The sequence below is a fragment of the Hordeum vulgare genome, chromosome 4H, assembly GCF_904849725.1.
Source record: "Hordeum vulgare subsp. vulgare chromosome 4H, MorexV3_pseudomolecules_assembly, whole genome shotgun sequence".
Lineage (NCBI taxonomy): Eukaryota > Viridiplantae > Streptophyta > Magnoliopsida > Poales > Poaceae > Hordeum > Hordeum vulgare.
The window spans coordinates 336,543,067-336,568,966 of record NC_058521.1 but is presented as its reverse complement, the minus strand read 5'-3'; the positions used below and the strand labels follow the sequence as shown (position 1 = coordinate 336,568,966).

The 25,900-nt window shown below is 43.7% G+C and overlaps 1 long non-coding RNA gene and 1 pseudogene across 1 annotated transcript; both read left to right on the top strand.

Annotated features, from left to right (window-relative positions):
• The first annotated feature begins 17,358 nt into the window (after nt 1-17,358).
• Nucleotides 17,359-18,394, top strand: LOC123450503 (annotated as a pseudogene).
• A 424-nt stretch (nt 18,395-18,818) lies between these two features.
• LOC123446459 lies at nt 18,819-21,927 on the top strand. Its single transcript, XR_006631366.1, has 3 exons — nt 18,819-19,228; nt 19,393-21,401; nt 21,499-21,927. It is a non-coding gene; the product is annotated as an uncharacterized LOC123446459 (long non-coding RNA).
• Nucleotides 21,928-25,900: the final 3,973 nt, after the last annotated feature.

Below are 25,900 nucleotides of genomic sequence, written 5' to 3'. Positions count from 1 at the left end.
TACTGATTCATGATCCAATGCAACATAATGAAGTACTATATGACATGCATAAAACTAGTTTCTTAGACATGGTCAAAGGGTTGCGTGCCTGGCTCAACAAAGTTTTCAAGTCTTCAAAGTCTTCTTGTCCAGGTCCTTCGTCAACAACGCAGTCTATCGTGGTGATAATAATGTGCAAAAATAAGACCACGACTAAACAGGGAAAATATAACACTTAGAAAAATGTCAACCCATTTTTCATAAAATACTAGGGTGAATATTAGCATTTAAAAAATATATTAGGTTTTAGTTTTGAAGTGTTAAAAGTAGCAAAATGTATTTTAAGAGAGGCTACTAATATTTAAATTAGGGTTTTAAATAAAAATAGTGTATGAAACTTTCTTCAAAAATTGCACAAGTGGCACCAATAAATAGTTTGGAATATTACAATTAGAAAGTGGAATTATTGGATTTGGATAGGTATGTAATACTACATAATTTTTGGAATCCACAAAAGAAAAGAAAAGAGAAACAACGTTGTGCCACTGGACCAAAACTAGCTGCAGTTGGATCGGCCCACAACAATGGCAACCTAGCCGAGTCGGGCTCGCGCGTCGCGCCATGTTTAAACCTGACGCTTGGGCCCCACGCATCAGCGAGACAGAGAGAGGCGGGGCGAGGCTGAGGCTGACGGGGCGGGGCCCCGTGTCAGGGTCGCTATCAACCTCCATCCATAGGTCCGGCGAGCTCACCGTCGATGATCGAGGGCACGACGAGGGGAGATGAGGGTGGGAATGGGTTCCTTGCGTTCCCGCCATTCGGGTGGTGGTCGAGATGGTCACCGAAGAGGCCTGGGTCACTGGTGATGAGGAGGCCACGGCATAGACCTACAGAAAGAGGTCGCCGCCAATGATTCCTAGCTACAAACACATGGGGGAAATAGGGTAAACAATCAAGGGGGTCTTGCGGTTCCAGATCGAGCGAAAAGAGGGGCAGAAGTGCCTCCAACCTGTGCAAGCACTGGTGACCCAAGATGGCGGCGCTCATCTCAATCCGGAGCACTCAAGCATTAGGGCTTGCTAGGGGAAGTTCTGGTGTTTGATTGGGGTGAGAGAGAGAATCTAGAGGGGAGGAGTAAGCTCGAGGGTGCCTTTTATAGGTTCCCCATGATCTACCATGGGCGCGACCGCCGAAGCTGGGCATAGAGGCAATAGAGGACACGAGAGGAGGAACGGGAATGACTGCGGCATTCCTGGGTGTGGTCTACAACCAATGGGCGCCAGAGGGGGAGCGGGGTGCACGCGCATCCGAGGCCCGCGGTTGGCCGAGAGGGGTGGCTTTGGCCACGTGCTCTTGAGGGTGAGAGAGAGGGGGAGGTGTCTCCCGACACATCAGCGTGTCGTAGATGTCAAGGCTCCTTGACAGAAGCAAGGGAGGGGCTCGAGGCAGCCAAGAGCATGGGAAGGGAGCGAGGTCAACCCTTGGCATGCCTTAGAACGCTTAAGAGCCAATTTTTGGCTAGCATGGGTATACCACTAAAGCGCTCTAGCGTGGCCACTCATGTCCACTCGCTGCAGGAGGAATAATTTAGAGGGGAGGGAGCATTGGATGCTCTGGCTGCTGGCTAGGAGAGAGGGGAGGCTGAGAGAGATGGGAATCCTTGTTATCCAGGGGGTGCACGTGGGGGTTTTACCCCCTCAATCATGGAGTTAGCCGTTGGGGTTACTAATGGAGGTGATGTGGGTCTTAGTTAGGTTGTGGTAAAAATTTGGGGCAAGGAGAATAGTATTGGAGGTCAAAACAATAACTTCTAAATCCTGTCAGAAGGTGTTTGTTGGAGATTTGAGCAAGATAGTTTTACCTAGTTACTATGATAATTAACAGGATTAAGTGTTTGGTAAAAATGAGATGGATCACAATGTTTGAGCTCATTTGAGCAAAGTTGACAATGTATACTTTGAAACCCCTAGAAATCAATAGAATCTGGTAGCTATAGAGCTAGATAAGGAAATATATTCCCCAAAATGCACAACATGGTGTGGCATCCTTATTTTTGTACTAGATCGCTCCTGCAAAAGTTTGAGAGCAATTGGAGAAACTTGGCAATGTAGACAGATAGGGTTTTGGAATATATTGGTGAAACAAATCAATTTGGATTCACGGGAAACTTGGCAAGATCATCACATATATCATGTGTGACATTCTAGAATTTTCCTCGAATTATTTGAGAATATTTCCTTTGGAAATATTTCAAAAGCTTGAATTAGACAGAAAGGGTTTTAGGGGTTTTGTCGAATATTTTGAACATGAGCATGGGTTGAAACTCTTATATATGGAAAATATATGTCCATCGAGTTTCTCTAAATTTTCTCAAATACTGTGAAAGCACAAAATTGATTTTTTTCACTATAAAAGACCATTTCCGTCCTCACAAAAGATATTTAATTATAATAGGAAATTTTTTTTTTAAATAATAGTTTTTTGGTTTTGGGAAGTATTTTTTATAATAGGATCCATACAAAATCTTTGGGCCAAACCATCTCCCCTAATTTGGGGACTTGTAGTAGAACCCGCAATTCACGGGGGGTTTGGAAACTTAAATTAAAGAAAAGCTTTTTGGTCAAAATAATATTTAGTAAAAATAGTTTTATGTCTTGTACACATGGCATGGTCATTTGGCAAGGATTTGGAGCAAGATGATGAGTTTTGAGAGAAGGGGAAATTTTTGTTAGTAAATACCCAAATAGGCAAACAAGCATATAGAAATCAATTCAATCATCACATGCACACAAAAAGTTTTAAATGGTTCCAAATTTTATGAAAAAACACAATGAGACAAAGTGGCACAAACACAGGGTTTGACAAACCTACCCCCCCCCCTTACAAGAATCTCGTCCCGAGATTCCTAGGCTAAGCGCTAAAAATATAAGGGGACTTGGATCTAAGGTAGTCTTCATGCTGCCACGTTGCTTCTGCTTTCGTGTGATCGCTCCATTGACCTTGAAGTACTTGATGGTGTGGCTTCTCGTGCAATGCTCGGCCTCGTTCAATATGTCAAGTGTTCTTTCACGATAAGTGTGGTCTGGTTGAAGTTCGATGGCTTGATGATCGATGTCCTTGTAGAGATCGGGGTGGCTGGGAACTCGGAGGCACTTCCGGAGTTGTGACACGTTAAAAACAGAAGGTAGCTCTTGTTGGTAAAAAACTTCTCCTCGCATGTCGATGATCTTGAAGCGGACGATATATCTCAACGTGAGCTTTCCTTTGACATGGAAGCGTTTGGTTCCCTTGAGCTGTGTAACTCGAAGATAGACATAGTGTCCAACACGGAAACTCGTGTCTCAGCGGTGTGAGCCAGAGTAGCTCCTCTATTGTGACTCGGCGGTCTATAGACATTCTCTGACAAGTTGAACTTGCTCTTCTTCTTCATGGAGGATATCTGGTCCAAACACTAGTCCGTCTCCAGTTTGTGACCAGTTGAGGGGAGTGCGACACTTGCGTCCATACAACACCTCAAACGGTGCCATCTGAAGACTGTGTTGATAGTTGTTGTTGTAGGAGAACTCGGCGAAGTGCAAACAATCTTCCCACTTGGATCCATATGCCAAAACACAAGCACGAAGCATGTCCTCAAGTATCAAATTTACTCGTTCTATTTGTCCTTCGGTCTAGGGTTGAAAAGCGATGCTGAAGAATAGCTTGGTTCCCAAGGCTTCTTAAAATCTGTTCCAAAATCCCGAGGTAAATTGGGTTCCTCGATGATAAACATTTCCCTTAGGTACTCCATGGAGGCTTACGATCCGGTTGACGTAGAGGTTGACCAACTGGTTCCCATTGTAGGTTGTCTTGGTCACGCGGTCGACAATGACAAAATAGAATCATGTCCTTTGCTTGAACTGGGAAATCCGGTGATGAAGTGCATCCCAACTTTGTCCCACTTCCACTCACACACTTTGAGAGGTTGTAGAAATCTAATGGGTCGATGATGCAGAGCTTTGACCCTCTCACATACGTCACACTTAGCGACATATGTGGTTATCAATATCTTCATACCATGCCACCAAAATCTTTCCTTGAGGACTTGGTGTCGGCGATGTGAGGTCAAAACCTATGGGAATCAAGTGAAACCCTTGTAATCATAGGGCGGGGAGAGGCGACGTTATGAGCAGAGCTACGATCAGCACTTGACACGCCTTTTTACCCAGGTTCGGGCCGCTTACGCGTAAAACCCTACGTCCTTCTTGTCTGGTTGTGTTAAGCATTTTGTTGTCGATTGTTACAGTGACCATTGATGACCGTCTTATGGGTCGATGTCCCAAAAGTCTAACCCCTTCGAACTGAGCTAAGGGCCCCTTTTATAGGCAAAGGGGTCGCCTACAGTGCTTGGTGGTAGGTTCACGAGGAGTTACAGTGAACCTAGGGCGATGCTTATCCATCTACCGCTGTCAGGTGCATTTAATGCACGTCTTGTCCTTGTCAGCGATGTGCTGGTGAAGACACGTATCCAGGTGTTTCGACACCTGGACGCTGCGTTGGTGCGTTGGTGCATGTGGGTTACCTCATCGGATCGGGTGTTGGCTCCCCATCTCCAGGAGGAGGCGCGCTAGCGGACTCCGGATCCTTCGCCTCTTCATGTGCCCTGCCCTTTGGTATTCGGCCACAGGGGGGCTAGGTGGCACTTGTCCGGGCCGATCCCATTCTCGTCGGCACAGTGTTGGTCCCGGGGAGACACCGTGGCCGTGCCGTGGGCTCCGCCTTTTTGTCTTCTTGAACTTCACTTCGGCGAGCCTAGTTCCTCGCCAAAGACAACAGTTCTAGGTCAGAGTAGATCATATCATCCATGTCATATATTTCAGCGTATCCCAAACAAATGAATGCAAAGACTCTTTTCCCTTTTTCTGATTCTATTCTTTGTATTATTCACCTTTGCATTACCTAGGAACTTGCCAGCAACTACTAGCAAGGCTCCTTGCCGCATTCAGTGCAACCATAGAAATCGCAAAGTGTAGCTTGAGACGAAATCAGGCGCTACGTAGCCGCTTGCTTTGTTGATCACGTTTGAAAGAGTTTGAAGGCGCCCTATGGCCGTTCAGGTCGTTTGAACGAGTTCAAAACAAAGACAAGGTGCACTGATTTTTGGAAAGGTCCCAGTATGTGCAGAATCCACACACAAAGATTGGAAAGTTTTAAAGGGAAAATAGAGAATCTATCTACTTCACATCTGAATCTTAAACTTAGAACTTATCTGCTCACGACGTGGTTGCATGGCGCTTGAATATTTTGTCGGGGCGTCGGGGTCCCCGGTAAGAAGGAAATTACCGCTCCTCGCATCTTTTTCGTCCGCAACCGTCATTTGGAGAAAAAGTTGGCCAGGGTGTAACCCCTTTACTTTACTCTTGCTAGGCTGTGCTTGCGGAGCCCTCGAGCGCATCTTGGGCAACGATACGATGCTCTCAGGGGCACAACACTTACGCTGGAGTGTGTGCCGGGGCTTCAGGACCGTTTGGTGCATTCTCAACTACTATGCATCACTCCGCGGAGGTGCGTCCGTCGGAGTATGCACCGAGGCCTCTGTGAAGCTCCCAAGTACGCACTCGACAACTGCGCGTTGGCCCTGAGCGACGCATCAGCCTAACGGCGCCGCCTTTGCAGCCTCTGCCTCCCTGCCTCGCGCTTGCGCAGGTCTTGGGAAGCCGTGGCAGAACAGAGTGTCTGCCGCGGTACCCCATTTCTGGGGAAACTACAGCGTAGCGCCAAACTTCCAAGACTATGGTGCGGAGTTTGCTCCGATTTGCACAAAACTCCACACCCCATTCCTGGCGCGCCGAAGATGTCGGTAATACGAGGTCGACACCTATGGGAATAAACATGAAACCCTTGTGATCGTAGGGCGGGGAGAGGTGACGTGAAGAGCAGAGCTAACGATCAGCACCCGGCAAGCCTTTTTTACCCAGGTTCGGGCCGCTTACGCGTAAAATCCTACGTCCTGCTTGTCTGGTTGTATTAAGCATTTTGTTGTCGATTGTTACAGTGACGTTGATGACCGTCTTATTGGTCGATGTCCCAAAAGTCTAACCCCTTCGAAATGAGGTAATGGCCTCCTTTTATAGGCAAAGGGGTCGCCTAAAGTGCTCGGAGGTAGGTTCATGAAGAGTTAGAGTGAACCTGGGGCGGTGCTTATCCGTCTACCGCTGGCATGTGCATTTAATGCACGTCTTGTCCTTGTCAGTGATGTGCTGGTGAAGACACGTATCCAGGTGTTTCGACACCTGGACGCTGCGCTGGCGTATGCGGAATGCACTCGCACTATGGCAAGGGCGGTTGCCCACCAGTGTCCAGGCCCGTCATCCTGACAAGGAGCTTGCCGGGGCCTTGAGTCTTCGTCCCGGCAAGGGAGCTTGCCGGGGGCTTCAGTCGTCATCTCGATAAGGGAGCTTTCCGGGGTCTTGTACTTGGTGAGTTCATCACACCGACCAAATTGGCGCGGCCTTGGTCATCTTCCCGACAAGGCAAGATTGCCGAGGCCTTGATAATGTTGGGGGTTGCATCTTGACTAGGTCCTGCCATGCCCTGCTGGCAAGGGCTCTTCGCGCCCGTGCAAGTCTAGGGCACTAGGGACCCTAGTCTTTAGTGCACCGACACTTGGTATATCTTGGTTGCTCCGGGATTGTCACACCGTGTGATTAGCGTTCCTGGCTAATTTTCTTATTTAAAAAATTAGGACCAATTAAATTGTTTTGTGAATGCTTGTGATGCTTGAAGTGACTATTGCTTTCTTGCTTGTATGCTTGTGTTTGATTCTCAAAAATTCTTATTACTCTCCAGACTCACCTCCTTAGGCAAAGACTCCTGCCTAATGATCATGCCATGTGTTTAGGACCAGAAACTATTTTTACCAAATATTATTTTTACCAAAAAGCACTTCTTTAAACTAAGCTTTGAAAACACGTGAGATGGGATTTGTACTACAAGTCCTCAAATTAGGGAATTTATTATGCATCAATTATTTTATTTAAACCCCATTATCAAAATGACTTCCAAAAACCACAATCTTATTACTTTAACAGTTATTTTACTATTTTATTTCAATGCCTTCTAATGAGGCCAGAAATGGTCTCTTATGAAGCAAAGTTATTTTTATTGCTTTAAAAATATTTGAGAAAATTTAGGGAAACTCAGTGGACATATATATCCCATATATATGTGTTTCAACACATGCTCATGTTCAAAATATTGGGCAAACCCCTTCAAAACCCTTCCTGCCTATTTCAATCTTTTGGAATATTTCTATAAGAAATATTCTCAATAAATTCGAGTAAAATTCCAGCATGTCACCTATGATATGTTTGATGATCTTGCCAACTTTCATCTCAATCCAAGTTGATTTGACTCCCCTAATTATTCTAAAACCCTATCTGTCCAGATCCAAATTGGAGCAACTCTACATTGTCAAGTGTCTCCAATTGTGCTCAAATTTGGTGGACGTGTTCCATTACTCCAATAATGCATCAACACCAAGTGGTGTATCAAGGAGAATATAAGAACTTGTCCCAAGCCCCTTAAAACCCTCTTTGTTGATTTCTGACTTTGGGAAACTTTACATTATAAAGTTTCTCCATTTGACCCCAAACTTTTTGCGCATTCCGTAATGCTCAAATAATGCCACCACACCAAATATTAGGTTTGTTGGAATTGATTTGAATGGTTTTGTAAGAAGAAATCCATTTTTGCCCATTTCATGGGTTTTCCAAGTATACATTGGGAACCTTCTCCACCAAATCCAAAATTTGGTGTCCAAGCTTATTTTCAACTATTATTTGATCATGTTAAGTTTCATATCCATTGAAGTCCATCTGGTTGTTGTGCCACTCATCAAACACCTTGTGTGCATTCACTTTATTGGCTACTTTGCCCCCTTCCACTTTAACCCTTGAGCTCAACTTTCTACCACAACTTCATATAGTTACATTTTACCTCTAGTAACATTTCCATGGCCACTGGTCAATTATTGGAGAGAGTCTCCATGTAAATACTTCTCATTTTCACCCTAGGATCAATATATTTTCCCCTCTTGCCCCGCTTCTGCTTATACCGAGGCCCCCTCTTTCTTCTAGGGCATCCCTAGCATGCTAATGCACCATTTCATATCATAATATAGTGTGCTCATGCGGGGAATATGAGCAGCCCATTTGAAACTTCATTTCTGGCTGAAATGTAGCCTTGTACATAAAGTACTAGCTACTTTCCTCCTCTTGAGATGAATGTTTGTAGTAGTGTAGTATTTTCATATCAGGTGCTCTAGGACATGGTTTCACCCCAAGGTTTTCCCTCTGGAAACCACTTTTGCCAGCCTCTAGTTTCCTGCTAGAATGTTAACCTCAGTAAAAACCAGTTCAAACCAACTCCAGATGCAACGAATCTCCAGAGTTTCCTTCCCGCATGTGTGCCCTACGTGTTGGACATGTTTGACTAGTCTTAGCAACCCTGTGGACACAAGTGGCCATGGTGACCGCGCTGGCAGCATGCAGTAACGGTGCTCTGCACCCTTTCTTCGTCCTACAGCTCGGGTCCCTCAACGGTCGTGTGTCCCAGTGCGCCAGGGGCACTCCCCTTTGACCGTTCAAGCCCTCGCCGATGCGAGGATGCAGCCAAGGTGGCTCAGGCACGTGTGGCCACCGTGCCTAGAGAGCACCAGGGAGCATCCGAGATCTTTCTCGTCTCCCCCTCTCCATATGGCCTCACCGAGCACCCAGAGCCTCTGACCCACTTCCCTCTCGCTAGAAATCTCTTGTACCTCCCCATTCTCCCTCCCGAGCCGTGCATCAATCCTCGTGCATGCATCTTCTTTGTTGGCCACAACTCCGGTTCTAGGCCAATGTTGCTCCTTTTCCCCTCTTTTCCACACCTGAGTCCCTCCAGAGTCGCATAGCTCCTCCCCATCTGTTGCATCTTCTCTCCCTCGGGCTGTGCCAGCCAGTTCAAGATCGTCGTCGCCGCCAACTGCTGCCGTCACTGGTGTTGTGCCGATGGGCCCTGGTGTTCGTTTGCTGTAGGAATAGAAGCACTGCGCTCTCCTGCGCCCGAGGATGGCTGGGGCATCGCCGGAGGAGGCGAGTACCGCTGGGGCAGGCTTCAACGCCGCTCGGCTCCACCTCCCGTGCGTGCCCTCATATCGGCGGGAGGTAGGGGAAGACCTGCAGGCGGGTCCCCTGGTCAGCCAAACACCAGCCGGTCCCGCTGTGTTAAGTGGCCGCGCCCCTACTAGTGGGCGTTTCCCTCGCACGGTGGCGCAGACAGAGGAATACGCCTTCAGCATAGTCAGTGCTTGTGGCTAGAGCCATTGAGCCAGCCCATTTGCCTATCTAGAGCCTGCGCGCTCGGTATAGCCTTAGGACTAAAACCTTTTCCATTATTCTTTTATCAGAAGATTCATAAATCCTTAGTAAATTCATTTTAACTCCATTTTGTTTGATTCAAACTCATGCAGGTTCCATAAATTCAGGCCAATCCAAATATGTGCTTTGCACATTTATCCAAGCAACATTTCTGTGGTGTTTTTATTTAAGTCCTAATCTGGATAATTTAAACCCCATCTTATGAAAATCCTTTAGGTTTCAAATCAACTCCAATTGGAGTGATTCGAAATTCCAGAGCCATCTAATATCATGCCCTATTTTTGGAGCCATAGCCAACATTTTTATATGGTATATTTCTGCTGCAATAAATAAATAGCTCCCTTTTCTATTTATTCCATATTAGAAAATCCCTAGAATATTCATGCCAACTCCAAATCCAGTGAAACAACATCCTAAATATTTATAAAATTTTGCTCTATTAAATGAGTAGCTTCACTCATTTTTATCATAATATTTTCTGTAGGGTTCTATATGGACCATCTATTCCCCCTTTCAAGGCACACTATTGAGTACTCCTCTAGCAAGCTTCAGGTATTTTTCTTATGACTAGAGAGGTCCAAGAAAAATATGACTTCTATTTATGTAGCACTTTTATTTCTGCCTGCTGTGTGTCTTACCGTGGTTGTTTCCGACGATAGTTGACGGGTAAGACGGAGTACTCGGAGTTGGAGCGGAAGACCTCGAAGACCCCGAGAACTTATGTGAACAAGGCAAGCAGCCCTTTGACCATGAGTGAGCATATGTTATATTGCATGCTAGTGTAGCAAATATTTCTGTTGCATATGATCATAAGTGTGGGTAAATCATTGAAGTGATGTTACCGATGGCTCCTCTGGAGCACATGCATTGAGCTTCATCCTAACAACTATGAGGTTCATGCTAATATCATGTTGACAAGTACAGTTAGAGTAATATTAGCATGAGCATGTTGTTGGTATAAATCAAAGGTTTATGAAAACCTCATCGGGTGCCACCAATGCCCGAGGGTGATGATGAGTTAGGTGGCCACTTTCGGTGAAGTGGTGCACCGGGTATTTGTGTGAGTATGGTTTCGGAAATGGGAATAGACTTATGTTGTGTAGACCGTCCCAACCTTACATGTACGACAACGTTACCACTTATGGGATGGGGCTGTGTTGATTACTCTGGTCGCTGCTAGCAAAGAGCCACATTACTAGTGGCGGGAGTGATGTGTGGTCACTCTCATGATGGGGTCGTGTCAGGTAGGGTGACTATGCCGTTTTTACGTGTTCCAGGCACACTGTTGGTCCCCGCATGGTTGATATTGTCCAGAGCCAGTGCTCGTAAGACGTACAACATGTGGGCTGGGTACCAATCGAGTGGACCTCTTTGTCTAGTATCGTCAGGGGAAAGGCAATGATCGGGTACTTACCTCGGGTATGTTATATACCGCGAGTCATGGATGACATACTAACTCTGCAGAGTGTAAAACTATTCGAATAGCCTTGTCCATAGTCAAGGACAGTTGGGTAATCCTGCTAACTACGTCCAGTCGTTTCCGCATAAACCAAGTGTGTGTGAGTACGTGGTAAATGGTGTTTTATGAAATAGTTGATATGACCAAGTTTTGTGACTTGGCATATAGGGTAAACCGGGAGTGTTCAGCCCTTGGCAGATATATTGATATCTGTAACCTATTCTTCAAAGTAACATTTAACTTATGTTGCATACCCATGATCATGTTTGTTTACCACCAAGATGATATCCACCAAAGATGCATATTATTGTTATCCTTCACTTGCATTGTTCATATCATGGGTTGTTTGCGAGTACATTCAAAGTACTCATTGACTTGCCACTGGTTATTTCATTGACCAGGTATGAGAGAACATGATATGGTGCAGAGTAACTCAGTGAATTTCTTGCGAGCTAGGACACTTCCCAGTCAAAATGATTGTAGGTTAAGGTTGATGGCATGGGTTCACGCTTTCGACCAATATTTCCGCCATATATGTAAGACTTGACCGAAATGGTCATTTGTTGTATCAAACGATATGTATGGATGTAAGACTCTTACTATTCAATATCTATGTGTTCGTTGAGCATTGATCTCTAGGATCACTGAGCACGTTCATTCGACGATCTCGACTCGTAAGTTGGGTCCCCCAGGGATGGATGGAATATGGAGTTCCATGGGCTTCTTGCAAGATCAATTTCTTGAGATCAACCTTGTTGAGTACGTAGATGTTACTCCCAAGCCACACAACTCCTTGGTCATCAACTAAGAATCCTCGTGCCTTGCCTTTCTTGATATTCTTCTTGATGCCTTCGATGCTCTCATGTTCCTTTTTGAGCATCCTTGATAGCATCCATCAATGTAGGCTTCACTTCGAGGTTGGCCAGAAATCCTGGGGAAATAGTTCCAATCCGAATTGTTCAAGTTCTTCATACAAGGCGGGTAGCCTTTCCTTAATCATAACATTCAAGGAACAAACCTTTCTGCTCAAGTCATCTTCTACCACATTTGCCTTCCAGGGGTAGTATGGAACACTGTGGTCGTAGTTTTTCATCAACTCCAATCATCCTCACTGCCTCATGTTCAATTCATTTTGACTGAAAATTTAATTTAAAATCTTGTAGTCTGTGTATATCTCACATCGCTTTCCAGAAGGTAATGTCTCCATCTCTTCAAGGCATGAACCGCAGCTACAAACTCAAGATCATGGGTGTAATAGTTCTATTCGTGAGGATGTAGCGGTGCGGATAGATATGCTATGACCCTGCCTTCTTGCGTGAGAACAAAACCACCAAGACCGGTTCTTGATGCATCACAATATATTAAAAACTCCTTGTAAATATCGGGACTGGTTAAAATTGGGGTTGTCAGCCTCTTCTTGAGATCTTGGAAGCTTTCTTTGCACTTTGACATCCATTCAAACATCTTGTCCATCTTCAAGAGTTGAGTCATAGGTCGGGCAATGTTGTAGAACCCTTCAATGAACTTGTGGTAATATCTCGCGAGTCTGAGGAAGCTTCTCACTTCCTTCAGTTTGCTTGGAGACTTCCATTTAGTCAGGGCTTAAATATTGGGAGGATCAAGTTACAATCTATCTGGCGTCAACACATGACCCAATAATCCAACTTCGTGCAGCCTAATTTCGCACTTGCTAAACTTGGTGTAAAGTTGGTGCTCTCGAAGCATATCTAGGACCATCGTCAAGTATTGCTCACGTTCTTCTTCAAAATTGGACAAGACGAGTATGTCATCGATAAAGACAACAACAAACTTGTCAAGATACTCCATGAAGACTTTTTTCATGAGGTAAATCAAGTAGGCTGGGGCATTGATTAACCCAAATGACATGACCGTTTTTCATACACGCCATACATGGTCACAAATGCCATCTTCGGAATATTTTGGGATCTAATCTCCAACTGGTACCGAGACATTAGGTCGATCTTGGAGAACATGTTGGCACCACTGAGTATATCGAACATGTTTACAATCCTGGGGGTACTTCCTTGTTCTTTAATATGACCTCATTGAGTGAACGGGAATCGACACAGAGTCGGATAGTTCCGTCCCTCTTTGACACAAATATAACAGGTGAAACCCAAGGAGAGGCACTCGGGCGAATGAATCCTTTTCTGAGTTTCTCTGCGAGTTGCTTATTTAGTTCAACCAAATCTTTGGATCCCATTCTATAGGGATTCTTATTGATGGGTCCTGGAGTGAACATCATCTTGATGATGAACTCAATGTCATGGTCAGGAGGAATTCCGGGTAGATCATAAGGAAAGACATCTTGGTATTTACATACCTCTAGCACTTGGTCCAAGTCAATTCCCGACACACAATTGATCTAATGGGCTTAAGCGGAGGCGGGGTTGGGAACATACCTGACATCAACTCCTTGGCTATTAGTCATGGTTATAGTCCGCTTGGCGTAGTCTAGCAAACCTTGGTGCTTGGTCAATCAATTCATGCCATGGATGATGTCCAAGCCTGGGAATCCAAAACTATGAGGTCTACTTGGAAGCCTACCCCGTTGATGTTACTCCCAACTCCTTTACATCCTATCTTGGTCCTTAATACCGAATGCGGGGTTTGTTCCATCACATGACTACCCTGAGGTGTAGGCTTTATACCAATCTCTAGTGCGAACTTTGGGTAACAAAAGAATGCGAAGCACCATAATCAAACATAACGGTTGCTAGGATTGAGTTGACAAGAAATGTACCAGTATGATATTCTGGTATTCCTGGTCTTCCTCAGCGGTGACGTGATTCACATGACCTTTTTCATTGTTGGGCTGGTTGCGGGAAGCATGGTTCCTAGGTGGCGCTCCTTGGCCTTGTCCTTGGTTTCGCGCATTGGAGCGCGGTGCATCTGGCTTCTTGTTGGGGCATGATACGTTCCCAATGTATCTATAATTTTTCATTGTTCCAAGCTATTATGTTATAATTTTAGAATACTTTTTAGGCACTTATCTACCAATTTATATTTTTATTGAGCACTAACCTCTTGACCCAGTGCCAAGTGCCAATTGATGTTTTCTCAATGTTTTCCCACTTTTCATGTTCCACTAAAAAATGAAGCCCAAATGACCTGAAACCTTTTTTGAATTTTTTGGGACCAAAACAAGACCGTGGAGCATCGGAAGAAGGCCGGGAGGCACACGAGGAATACACAAGCCATCAGGGCTTGTGACCGCCTCGTGTCCATCCCGACCCTGTTCTCATGCTAATAAATTCCTATTTACCCTAAAACTTTCAAAGAAGGTCCCGAAACACTTTTTACGATGCTGCAGGTCTCCGTTATGATGGGAGGCCATTTAGACCTCTGTTTTGGCACTCCACCAGAGGGGGGATCGATCATGAAGGGCTTCTTCATCAACCTTGCTGCCCTCATGATGATGTGTGAGTAGTTCACCAGTGACTTATGGGTCAATAGAAGTACCTAGACGACATGTCTCTCTCTCTCCTTGATCTTCAATACAATGATCATCGCATCTTTGCTTTGATCCATATGATGTAACTCTTTTGTATGGTGAGTTTGTCAGGATCCGATGGATTGTGGGTTTATGTTTAGATTAATCATGATAAATATTTGAATCTCCTCCGATATATAATATGATTCTTATGTGCATGATTATGATAGCTTTGTAATTCTCTCCCATCTATTAAAATAGTTTGGCCAACTACATTGATATTTCTTCGGTGAGAGAGGTGTGTTGTAGTAGGTTCAACCTGGCGAGTTTCTATATCCCGGTGATAGAAGGGAACAAGTTGCATCTTTGCGTTGCTGCTACTAAGAGTAAAACGATGGGGTTTATTCATATTAGTTCAGTTTACTTTGTCTACATCATGTCATCTTACTCCTAGCATTACTTCGTTTGTCATGAACTTAATACATAGATAGCCAAGCAAAGAAGCGCTCTTGAAGTGAAGTAATAGTAATAGGTGTAGGGAGGAGTCGGCTTATTTGTTTATGGACGTCATGCCTATATTTACATGATCATTGCCATGAAAATCACATAAATATTCGCTCCTCTATCAATTTCTCAACAATAATTTGTTTACCCACCATGTGCTATTTTCATGAGAAATGCCATTAGGGAAAGCTATGGCCCCCGGCTCTATCCACAACATATTGCTAAAACCTCCAAAACATTTCTGACATTTATTTGCTTATATTTTATTTTGCATTTTATAATTATCTAAAATTGTATACACACCTCATTCGCTTGCAAATAACGAGACCAAGGGGATTGACAACCCCCTTGCCCGCGTTGGGTGCAAGCTGTTTGTTCTTTTGTGTGCAGCCGCTGAAGATGGTTCTTGTTGATATTACTATTGGTTAGATAAACCTTGGTTTCATTACTGAGGGAAATACTTACCCACTTTGTATTGCGATAACCCGTTCCTCTTCATAGAAAACCCAACACGGATCACGAGTATCGGGAAGGATTTCTAGCGTCGTTGTCGGGGAATATCTTCACCAACTATCAATTTCCACACAAAATTTCATTCAATTCTTCCAGCTTTTCTTTGCTGGTATATTTAGCTATGTCCTATAAAAACAAAAACAGAAAATATTTATCTTTGGTTGCTTTGCTTGTCACAAGATTACATTTTCTCTTTCTAGTTTGAGTGATTTACGTCATGGCTACTTCCGCTACGGATATGCCTCTCCTTCCTTACTTTGGAGAGAGTTCCCCAATATTGGACTTTAAGCAAGTAGGTGTTGAGTCCCTCAAGGAATCTTGGGATCAACTATTAACAATAAAAGCTAGAGCAAATCCTACGAGTCATTTAAATTTGCTTCTGATAAGCTTTTACGTTGGCTTGTCTTTTTTCCCACAGACGTGACTCTATGGTTGAAAAATATTTCCTTGGAAATAATGCTTTTGACACCTATGTTAAGATGAAAAGTGTTTTGGGCTACCCAAAATGCAAACCATCGAACCGGCCATACTAGTGCGCCATCGTCAAGCTCATTTAATTAAATAGGCTAGAACTAGTATGGAGTCCAATTTTAGGGGAGTCTTCAACTCTACCTCCAAGATTCATGGGAATGTCATGCTATGTAATAGAAGGCTGGATATCATAGAACGAAAGCTTGATGTTCTTTGTGCTACAGGAAACGGGGTTGAGAATGACAATACGTCCCTTATGAACAAGGATGGCAACACTTGAAACTATGCAATATGACTAGCTACGGGCGTAAAACAATAGTTCTTGTTGGGAGGAAACCCAATAGTTATCTTCAAATTTTTTACTTTAATTTACATTAGTTTGTAATAGCATGATTATTTTGCTGTAATGATTATGTTTTTATGTTTCACTTGGTGTTTGTGCCAAGTAAAGCCTTTGGGATGATTGACATGATGAGTAGACTTGATACGATGCAAAAATAGAAACTTTGACGCCAAGTGTAGAATTTCACTAATTTTACTGGAACATATTTTTAAGATCAATTTTCTACACAGGACTAATATAAAAAATCCTGAGTTCATCCTATTTTTCAGAATTTTTGGAGTAACGTAAGTATGACAATTAAATATATTACTATAGAATGTTCTGTTTTAAACATATTCTATTTTTGCATGAATAGTTTGCTTGTTTGATTATGCTAAGGATTATATTGGTTGTTATAAGCCATGGAGAAGTTAGAATACAGGACCTTTTGCTAAAATAAAAGAAGAAACAATTTTAACAATATCTAAAACTGTTTATTATGTTGCCTCTACTAAGGGATCTCACGAACACTACTAGGAAAAGGGCTATAGATAATATAGACACTAATGGTGCACCACAAAAGTGGTGCACCACTACTATATAGTAGTGGCGCACCATGTGCAGGTGCGCCATTAGTGTGATGGACACTAATGGCGCACCACACACACGGTGCGCCACTACTAACAAACTTTTTTTTAATTATTTTTCCAAAAGTAGTAATGGCGCACTTGGGCAGAGTGCGCCATTACTAGTTTAACTAGTAATGGCGCATCACTCACCCAGTGCGCCACTACTATTTATTTTTGCAAAACTACTAATGGCGCACCACCAGCTGGTGTGCCATTAGTAACCAGGGTTACTAATGGCGCATTTGTAGGTGGTGCGCCATTTGTAACCTGGCGACTGACAAGTCACAAATGCACATGTATCATGGTGATCCATGGGGTCGGGATCCATCCATCTATGGGCCGCAGTCCTCCCCAGCTCGTCCATCCTGTGCCTCGATCTCCGCCGCCGCCGCCCCGATCCGGTCCGGGGGAGACCATCGCTTGTACTGTGCCGCCCTCTACCTCGATCTCCGCCGCTGCCGCCCCGATCCGGTCCGAGGGAGACCATCTCCGCCGCCAACCTTCCACCGGAGCCTCGCTGCCCTCGCCCCTTGCGCCGATGAAGGCAGCCACCGGCCCTGCTATGCTCGGGCTCAAGCAGCGGGCCACCGTCCGAATTTGTCGCCCCAGCCGAGCCCGCGTGGTTTGGTTCAATGGAGGAAGCGAAGCGTCTTCACGCACGGTTGCTCTGGTGCGGGATATGCCGCCTGCAGCCGCTCCTCCTCCGCGTCCTCGCCGCAGACGACCATCGCTACGCCGCGCTCCTCCTCGTCTCCTCCCCCCGCTCCGCCACTCTACACGACCGCCTCCTCCACGCGCTCGCGTCCTCGCGCAGCGTGCTCCTCATCCTCTCCTTCTCCCGCGCCCACCGCCTCCGCCTCCTCACCCCTCTCTCCTTCATCTTCCTCCTCTCCTCGCCCCTCCTCCTCCGCGCCCTCCGCACTCCCCGCCCACGCCCTGCTCGTCAAGTCCGGCCACTCTGCGTCGGGTGACCCCTTCCTCGGCTCCGCGCTCGTCTCCTTCTACGCCAGGAATCGCCTCCTTGGCGAGGCCAGTCGGGTGCTCGATGAAATGCCGCGTAGGGACACGGCCGTGTGCAACGCGCTGCTCTCGGCTTACGCCAGGGCCGGCCTCCTCGACGCCGTGGAGAAGCTGTTCAGGGAAATGCTGGACCGGAACGTCGTCTCGTGGACCGCCATGGTCTCCGGCTACGAGCAGAACGGACGGCACGAGGAGGCCGTGGGGGCGTTCCTGGAGATGTGGAAGGGGGCAGGGGTGCAACCGAATGAGCTTATGGTGAGCAGCGTGCTGCCTGCGTGCGCGGCGGTTGGTGCCATGGAGCTGGGGGTGAAGGTGGAGGAGTATGCGAGGGGCAAAGGCCATCTGAGGAATGTGTTTGTCACCAATGCACTACTGGAGATGTATGCCAAGTGTGGAAGCATCCAAAGAGCTTGGCAGGTGTTTCAGGGAATCGGTGGTCGGCGAGATCTCTATTCTTGGAACTCGATGATCATGGCGTTTGCCTTGCATGGCTCCTGGAGGGAAGCCCTTGCCCTGTTCCATAAGTTGAGGGTGAGGATTTCTTCCTTGAATTGTATATTTTATTACTTCTATGTGTTTGCATCAACGCAGCATGACTTCCTTGCAAGGTTATTATTTGGGACTAGATTTAGTGATTGTTTACATTAAAACCACCTATCAAATTACATCATTCTGATATGTCTTTGCTCCTTTGCCACTGTGGAACTTGAGGCTGTGTTTTTCGGTCATTTAGCTCGGATTTACGAAATTTTCTGTCTCTGCTGCGAATTACTTGTTGGCTCGTGTGTGTTTAAGTAGCAGTTGTTGGGTTGGGGACGCTCTTACCAAACCGTATCATTTCGCTTTAGAAGGTTAGGGATGCTTGGCTGATCAATAGGGTAATTACCTTGATGGGTAGCATAAACTGTTGATTTTGTTGCTGTTGAAGTAATCTAGAACTCTTTGTTTTACCAACATCTTTGTCACTTGTGTGCGTGGTTGCTGTACATTGTGTGACAGTGAAGTTGCTTAGTTCGCTAAAAGTGCTGATAGTTTAGTGCCTTTCATGTTAGTAGAAGCAGTTTATGTTGCTCATACGTATTTTTGGGGTCGTAGACTTGCTTATACTATTTTTGGGGTCGTAGATTTCCTTATACTATTGGAACACCCAAAGTCCAAAAGATAAGATGCAAGACCTCCTAGAACAGTTAGGCTTGTTAACTCGAGCTACAGGTCCTGCCAAGATGCATAGTTAGAGGAATTGAAAATCAGACTGAGGCCTGAAGGTGGAATCACCAGAGAGGATTCAACTACAAGTTCGTCATAATTCAGGAGCAGAGATAGCTAAAGGCAATGCAAGAGGAACTGCTGGAGGAACAAAGCTGTACAATCGCCTGATCCGGCTAGGAACGAGACCAGGAAAGGGGAAACTGCCCAACGACGAGGGCACCACGAGCGAGCATAAGACGACCCAACCGACCCACCTTGCCCGGGATTGCGCAGGTGTAGGTTCCTTAATTAGATTTATTATTATGTTCTTCTTCCTTGGGATTCTTTCGGGGGATTGACTCGTTTCCAGCCCTGTTTGCTTTCATTGGGATGGGCCTTTCTTTGATTCTCTTGGCTGGAATGCACTCACGGGTCTCTCATCTTCATCAAAATTTCAGGTCGCCCCAAACGCAGCTTCAAAAATCATTAGAACGTCTAGAGATTTGGATTTCCGAAGGAAAAATTAAAGGCTTATGTTTTGCTACGAGGATGAGGTATTCTCTCTACCTTTTCACAGGTTAGGCAGTTGAACAACACCGCAGTGAACTTTGTTCGAAATACTAGTTGTTTTATTCAATTTAAGTATATATGCTTTTGTTGTTTCCACTGAAATCCATCTCTCCCGACATACTAGCTTCTGAGAAAAAACACCATACAACATATTTTTTTGGGTCTCCCTATAACTCTCAGGAATTTATTTGCCTGTTTTGATCCATCATTTCATTTACTACAAAAGCAAGATATTTCCATCGTTATGCGGATCTTTGTATATGATTACATCTTTGAAAAATAATATCGGAGTTGAAACGTAAAATGGGCGCGAGTAGAATCATTCCGAAGGAACTTCGCTGAGGGAGTTCACCACTGCAGCCTGTTTCCTTGGAGCATATGTCTTGTTTAGGTACTTCCAACTCTAAGAACTTCTACTTCATGTGTGCTTTGTGACTCTCCTCCTGAGATATGCCATCTGACTGGATATTGCTTTTGGCTCAAGCTTTAGTTAGCATTTTCTTCAAAAAGGTAATAAATCAAAGAGTTACGAGTTCCAGAAAATTCGAGAAACATTCTAATATATAAATTTTCTAATAGACTATGAATCTGCAATTTTTCATTGAAAATCGTTTGCGGTCTTGCACAAAAACAAAAAAATGTGATTATCTGCGATAGCAGGTACTATTGCTATCGTTTGCTGTTTTAGATCACTGTATTTATGTTTTCTCATGTCGGACAGATTTGAAAAGATTTTTCACACAGAATTGTGTGGAATGATAGTGTGTTCTAACGTGTACATTCCAGATTATTTTCGGAACTACAAATATATCTTTTTACCATTTTTTCGACCTTTACATGCTTGTCATTCAGTGGGATACAGTGAGTATCTTACATCTTTTGGGATTCGCCAGCGTCCTGCCCCATGGGACATGCCCAACAACGAGCCGACCTCATTAATTACCTGATGACAAATTTTACCGGATTTCCCAGTCCTTTGCTTTCTTGTCTGCATAAGGTGGTCCAATCCAATGGTCGGTATACAGTGAATCCTTGGTATAGCAATAACTGAATTATCAATATTTCATTATTCTCCGAAGGGATCCTGATGTACACAAACTATGTGATGTGTAGGATATTGATAGCCCTGTACTGATAATTCCTATCGTAATTTCTCAAGTTCTCCTATGTATGCGCTTAGAGATTTGCTCAGTTCCATTTTCCCAAATGTTTTTCTTCATCAAAATTGATTGGTAGCACTATTTTACCATCTTTTCGTGCTTTCAACTTCTGTTCAATGTGATACGACATATGTAATCTCTGAGCTGACTACCAATATCCTATGCATTCTGTCCTGCACATAAATTGTGGCACCACATGTGAACTATTAATTCCATTTTTGTGTTATGAATTTGAAGGTGCAAGCTTGTAGTCACCTATTGTATGTGAAGGTCAATATGATTATTAACTGTGTGGAAATATTGTTCAACTGCTAGTCTAAGTACAATTTGCATGTCTATATTCTTAGCAGGGTACTCCATCTTATGCACAGTTTATCCCAGTTGTAGATATTTTCTCACCTATACTTTTGCTCCAAGTGGTTGATGTATTGTTTGCCGCTTGGAGATTCATTGAAAGGCTTGTTATTAAATTACAAGATGGAATTGTTAGTGAAAGATATATTTTTGTCTCATCAAAGATTGATGAGTTGCTTATGATAGTACAATATGGTTCAAGGTTCTAAATGCTCTTTGTTTTCTCATTTCATTACCTCCTCCTTGTACAGTAAAAGCTGTATATTTATGACAGGAATTATGACTGGAGTCTCATTTGGTTAATTTCTACTGTTGTTCAAGCTCATTATTGACGAAGATGGCAAAGAGGAATAAGCACATTTATTCTATACAAATAACATTGGGTATTCACTACATAATTCTGTCTAGTTGTGGAGGAGGTGTTCCAAAGACATGGTAATTCACTTATAATATGTGGCCTTTGATAATCTGCTTGTGTAGAATGGGATAGGAGGACAAGGAATATCCGGACGCGGATCCATGGATCCAGTAGGGGCCAGCTGGACTACGCGCTCCAGGCCATCCAGCGGACAGAAGAGGAAGGGAAGGGAAGGGGGGAGCTCTTTTGTCGCGACAAAAGCCATCGCGAAAGGGATGCCGGTAAAGGAGGGGAGCTCTTTCGTCGCGACGTGCTCAGTGGGTCGTTTGCTAAATCCCTTGTAATTTTGCTCCGCAACAAAGTGATATCTGAACTTCGTGCCTTACCAGGTCATCTCTCATATAGGTCTAAAGAAACCTAATTACACGGAAATTGCACTCGGTAATGCTTGTTGTTAGCTAGTTAAATGACTAGGTATTCCTCTGGATCCATTCTAGCTATGTAAACTGACTTGTGTACTTATGAAGTATATCACTCGACACGTTACTTTAGGAGCAGATTTCTCATTCATCTCAGGAATAGGAAACCTCAACTTGCTTGGTTACATGTCAATGGCCAAGCATATGTGTGTGTTAATAGTTTCATGTTTTGACAAGTGGAACCACAGGAGCGCACATACATGATGTGCTTATCTTGATTTGTACTTTTCTTCATAGAGATTATTTGTGTCTTTTCCGGCAATGATAAATTATTTTAAGTTAACTATAAAATGTACAAGAATGCACACGAGTTGTTAGTTATAAATGCTTTTCCATATGTTTGGGCGTCTTAAGTTATTTTATCAACACAACTTTAGTTCCTTTTGTGTAAACCTTACTTGCCTACTGTAAGCTCTCAATTATTTGTTCGTTTTGTTCTTGGCTTAAAACTGATGTAACTAAGTTTCTTGTATATACCCATGAAAGTTGTCATGGGCTCCACTTGCGTCCTATTTTTGGCCCTTGATGCGGCGCCTCGGCCTCCCATAGAGGACCGGAAGCTTGCGGTAGCAGGAGCAAAAGCATCTCCGAGCCCTTCGGCCCTTCCTGACGAGCTGCACCTCATAGTTCACCACTGGAATCCATGCTTCGTTTTTGTCGCTCTCAGGTTGCATATCATCCCAAATTGTCTCTGGCCTGCTCGCTCGTTGTTTGTTGTTTCATTTGTCTCTCGCTATGGAAGAAATATAAGAGTGTTTATATAGTACCTTGTTCTAGCATTGTTGATGAATTGTATTCGGAGACTAATATGATGAACTGTATTCAGAAAAGAAAAAAAAACCTAATATTCATACTAGTGGCGCACCACTCAGCACTTTAGTGGCGCACTGCAAAAAGCACACTAGTGGCGCATCGTCAACTAGTGAGCCATTAGTAAGCCAGAGCACATGGGTAAATATGGCCCCCTCGGAGGCATACTAATGGCGCACCATGGGCTATACTAATGGCGCACTGCCTGGTGCGCCATTAGTACACCAGATACTAATGGCGCACCTGTGGTGCGCTATTAGTAAAAATTTCTAATGGCGTGATGCTAGTGGCGCACCTGTAGTGCGCCATTAGTAGCCAAAACAGGTGCGCCCCTAGCAGGCCTTTTCCTAGTAGTGGAAGTTTTGTTGAGTTTTGTGTGATTGAAGTTTCAAGTTTAGGGTATTATCTTGATGGACAAAGGAATGAGCAGTGGAAAGAGCCTAAGCTTGGGGATGCCCAAGGCACCCCAAGGTAATATTCTGGGAAGACTCAAGCGTCTAAGCTTGGGATGCCCCGGGAAGACATCCCCTCTTTCGTCTCAATCCATCGGTATGTTACTTGGAGCTACATTTTATTCATCACATCATATGAGTTTCTCTTGGAGCGTCGTTTAATTTTGTTTACTTTTACTTTCAGTTTACCACAATCATTTTTTGCGGGACACACCTATTTGAGAGAGAGAGACACCATCATCATGATTTTATATAATACTCTATGTGCATCACTTATATCTTTTGAGCTTAGCAGTTGCTCTAGTACTCCACTTATACCTTTTTGAGCACGATGGCATGTAGATTTTACAGAAATAATATGCTCTTGTTCATCACTTATATTTGTTTAGGAGTTAGTAAATAGTGAGAGTAATTTGCATGGTCATCAGACTAGTTAAAAAATAATGAGTGTTCAATAAGTGATAATTAAAACTATCATGTAGCACATATAGCGAAATTGTGGTTAAAGATATTGGTGTTGTAATATGAAAAGGTGTGACTTCATAATCATTAATTATTAGAGGTGTTGATATTAAGATATGTTAAAACTTTTTGAACATCTAAAATATTAAAAGGGCATGGTGATGATGTTTGAGCATATATATTCCTCGTTGGAAGCCTAGTGTTGTTTCGAGTCGGAGTCGCACGATGGTTAATTGGTACCAACCCTTTCCCTAGGGGCATGCGAGTAGTACTTTTATTTGTGATAAGAGTAATAAAACTTTGCAATAAGTCCATGAGTTCTTTATGACTAATGTGACACCATGGACATACACATTCTGAGCTCCTCGTATTTTCTAGCCTTTGTGTACCGCGCATAGCCCATTCTCACCCCGAGGATTGGTGCAAATTTCATCGGTGCATCCAAACCCCGTGACATAATACGCTCTCTTGCATATAAGCCTTATTATATCCTCCCCAAAACAGCAACCATACCTACCTATTATGGCATTTCCATAGCCATTCCGAGATATATTGACATGCAAATTCCATCGTCACTTCTTATGACTAGTTCATTCATCATCGTAGTATTTTTGGCAAAGCCACCAAATTCCATATGTTGAATACATGTCATGCTATATATTTGCACATCCTAGTACACTACGAGGGTCATTCATATTGGAGTCATGTTGCTTCATTCATCATAACGAGTTATCCATTAGTTGTAAGTAAATAAAAGCGTGATGATCATTATTATTAGAGCACTGTGTCAGTGAGGAAATAAATATGGAGGAGGCCAAATGATCCCACCATAATAAAAAAAAGAGAGAAAAAGAGAGAAGGGACTTTGCTACCATCCTTTGTCATACTTGTGCCTCCAAGTGGCACCATGTTCATCATGAACAGATTCTCATGTTATATCATTCATATGCTAGGGAGAACCAACAAATTATAAACTTGGCTTATATATTCCGATGAAGGGCGTCCTCAAATGCCCGAGGTCTTCATGAGAAAGCAAGTTGGATGCACACCCCACGTAGCTTCAACACAGCTTTCATACACTTATAGCTCTAGTGCATCATTTGCATGGAAATCCCTACTCCTTGTATCAATATATATCAATGGATATCTCCATAACCCGTGGTAAACCTAGTTGATACAAGACTATCTTCTCCACCTTTCAACCCCTTTGAAACCTACAACCTTACTCTATTCCACCTATATGCTATGTCCAATGGTTCACGCTTATCTATTGCGTGAATAATAAAAAGTTGATGCATATTGAAAAGGTATGATGCAATTGCCTGACTTGGGCACCATGGTGCTCGACATTTGTAGTTGTGTGGTGAAGATGGAGCCATGCCTTGATAATATAATAAACATGGAAATGGTTAAAAAAATATTTGAGGATCGTACACTTTGAAAGATTAATTCTTTTGTTGCTTATACTTATAAATATCGTTGTGTTACTAGTTTTTAATTCATCGTTTATCAACGAGCATACATGCATAAGAATACATCATGCATAGCATGTAACATCAATTTTTTTTTCATTTACCTACTCGAGGACGAGCAAGAATTAAGCTTTCCGATTCTTGATACGTCTCCAACGTATCTATAATTTTTCATTGTTCCATGCTATTATGTTTGAGAAAAAATTTAGGCACTTATCTATCAATTTATATTCTTTTTGAGCACTAACCTAGTGACCTAGTGCCCAGTGCCAGTTACTGTTTTCTGCAAGTGCTTGCACTTTTCAGGTTCTAATAACTAATGAAGCTCAATTGACATGAAACTTTTTGTGATTTTTTTCTGGACCAAAACAATATCATGGACCATCGGAAGAAGGTTGGGAGGCACACGAGGCCTCCACAAGACATCATACCGCGTGGCTCTCCCGACCCTGTTCTCCATCTTATAAATAACCATTTACGCTTAAACCTTCAAAAGAGGTCCCGAAACACTTTTTACCTCGCTGCAAGTCTCTATTCTGATGGGAGGCCATCTAGAGCTCCGTTCTAGCACTCTTCTAGAGGAGGGATCAATCACGGAGAGCTTCTTCATCAACCTTGCTACCCCTATGATGATGTGTGAGTAGTTCACCACAGACCTATGGGTCCATAGCAGTACCTAGATGGCATGTCTCTCTCTTTGATCTTAAATACAATGATCATCGCATCTTCACTTTGATCCATATGATGTAACTCTTTTGTATCGTGTATTTGTTGGGATACGATGAATTGTGGGTTTATGTTCAAATTATTCATGATAAATATTTGAGTCTCCTCTAATATACAATATGA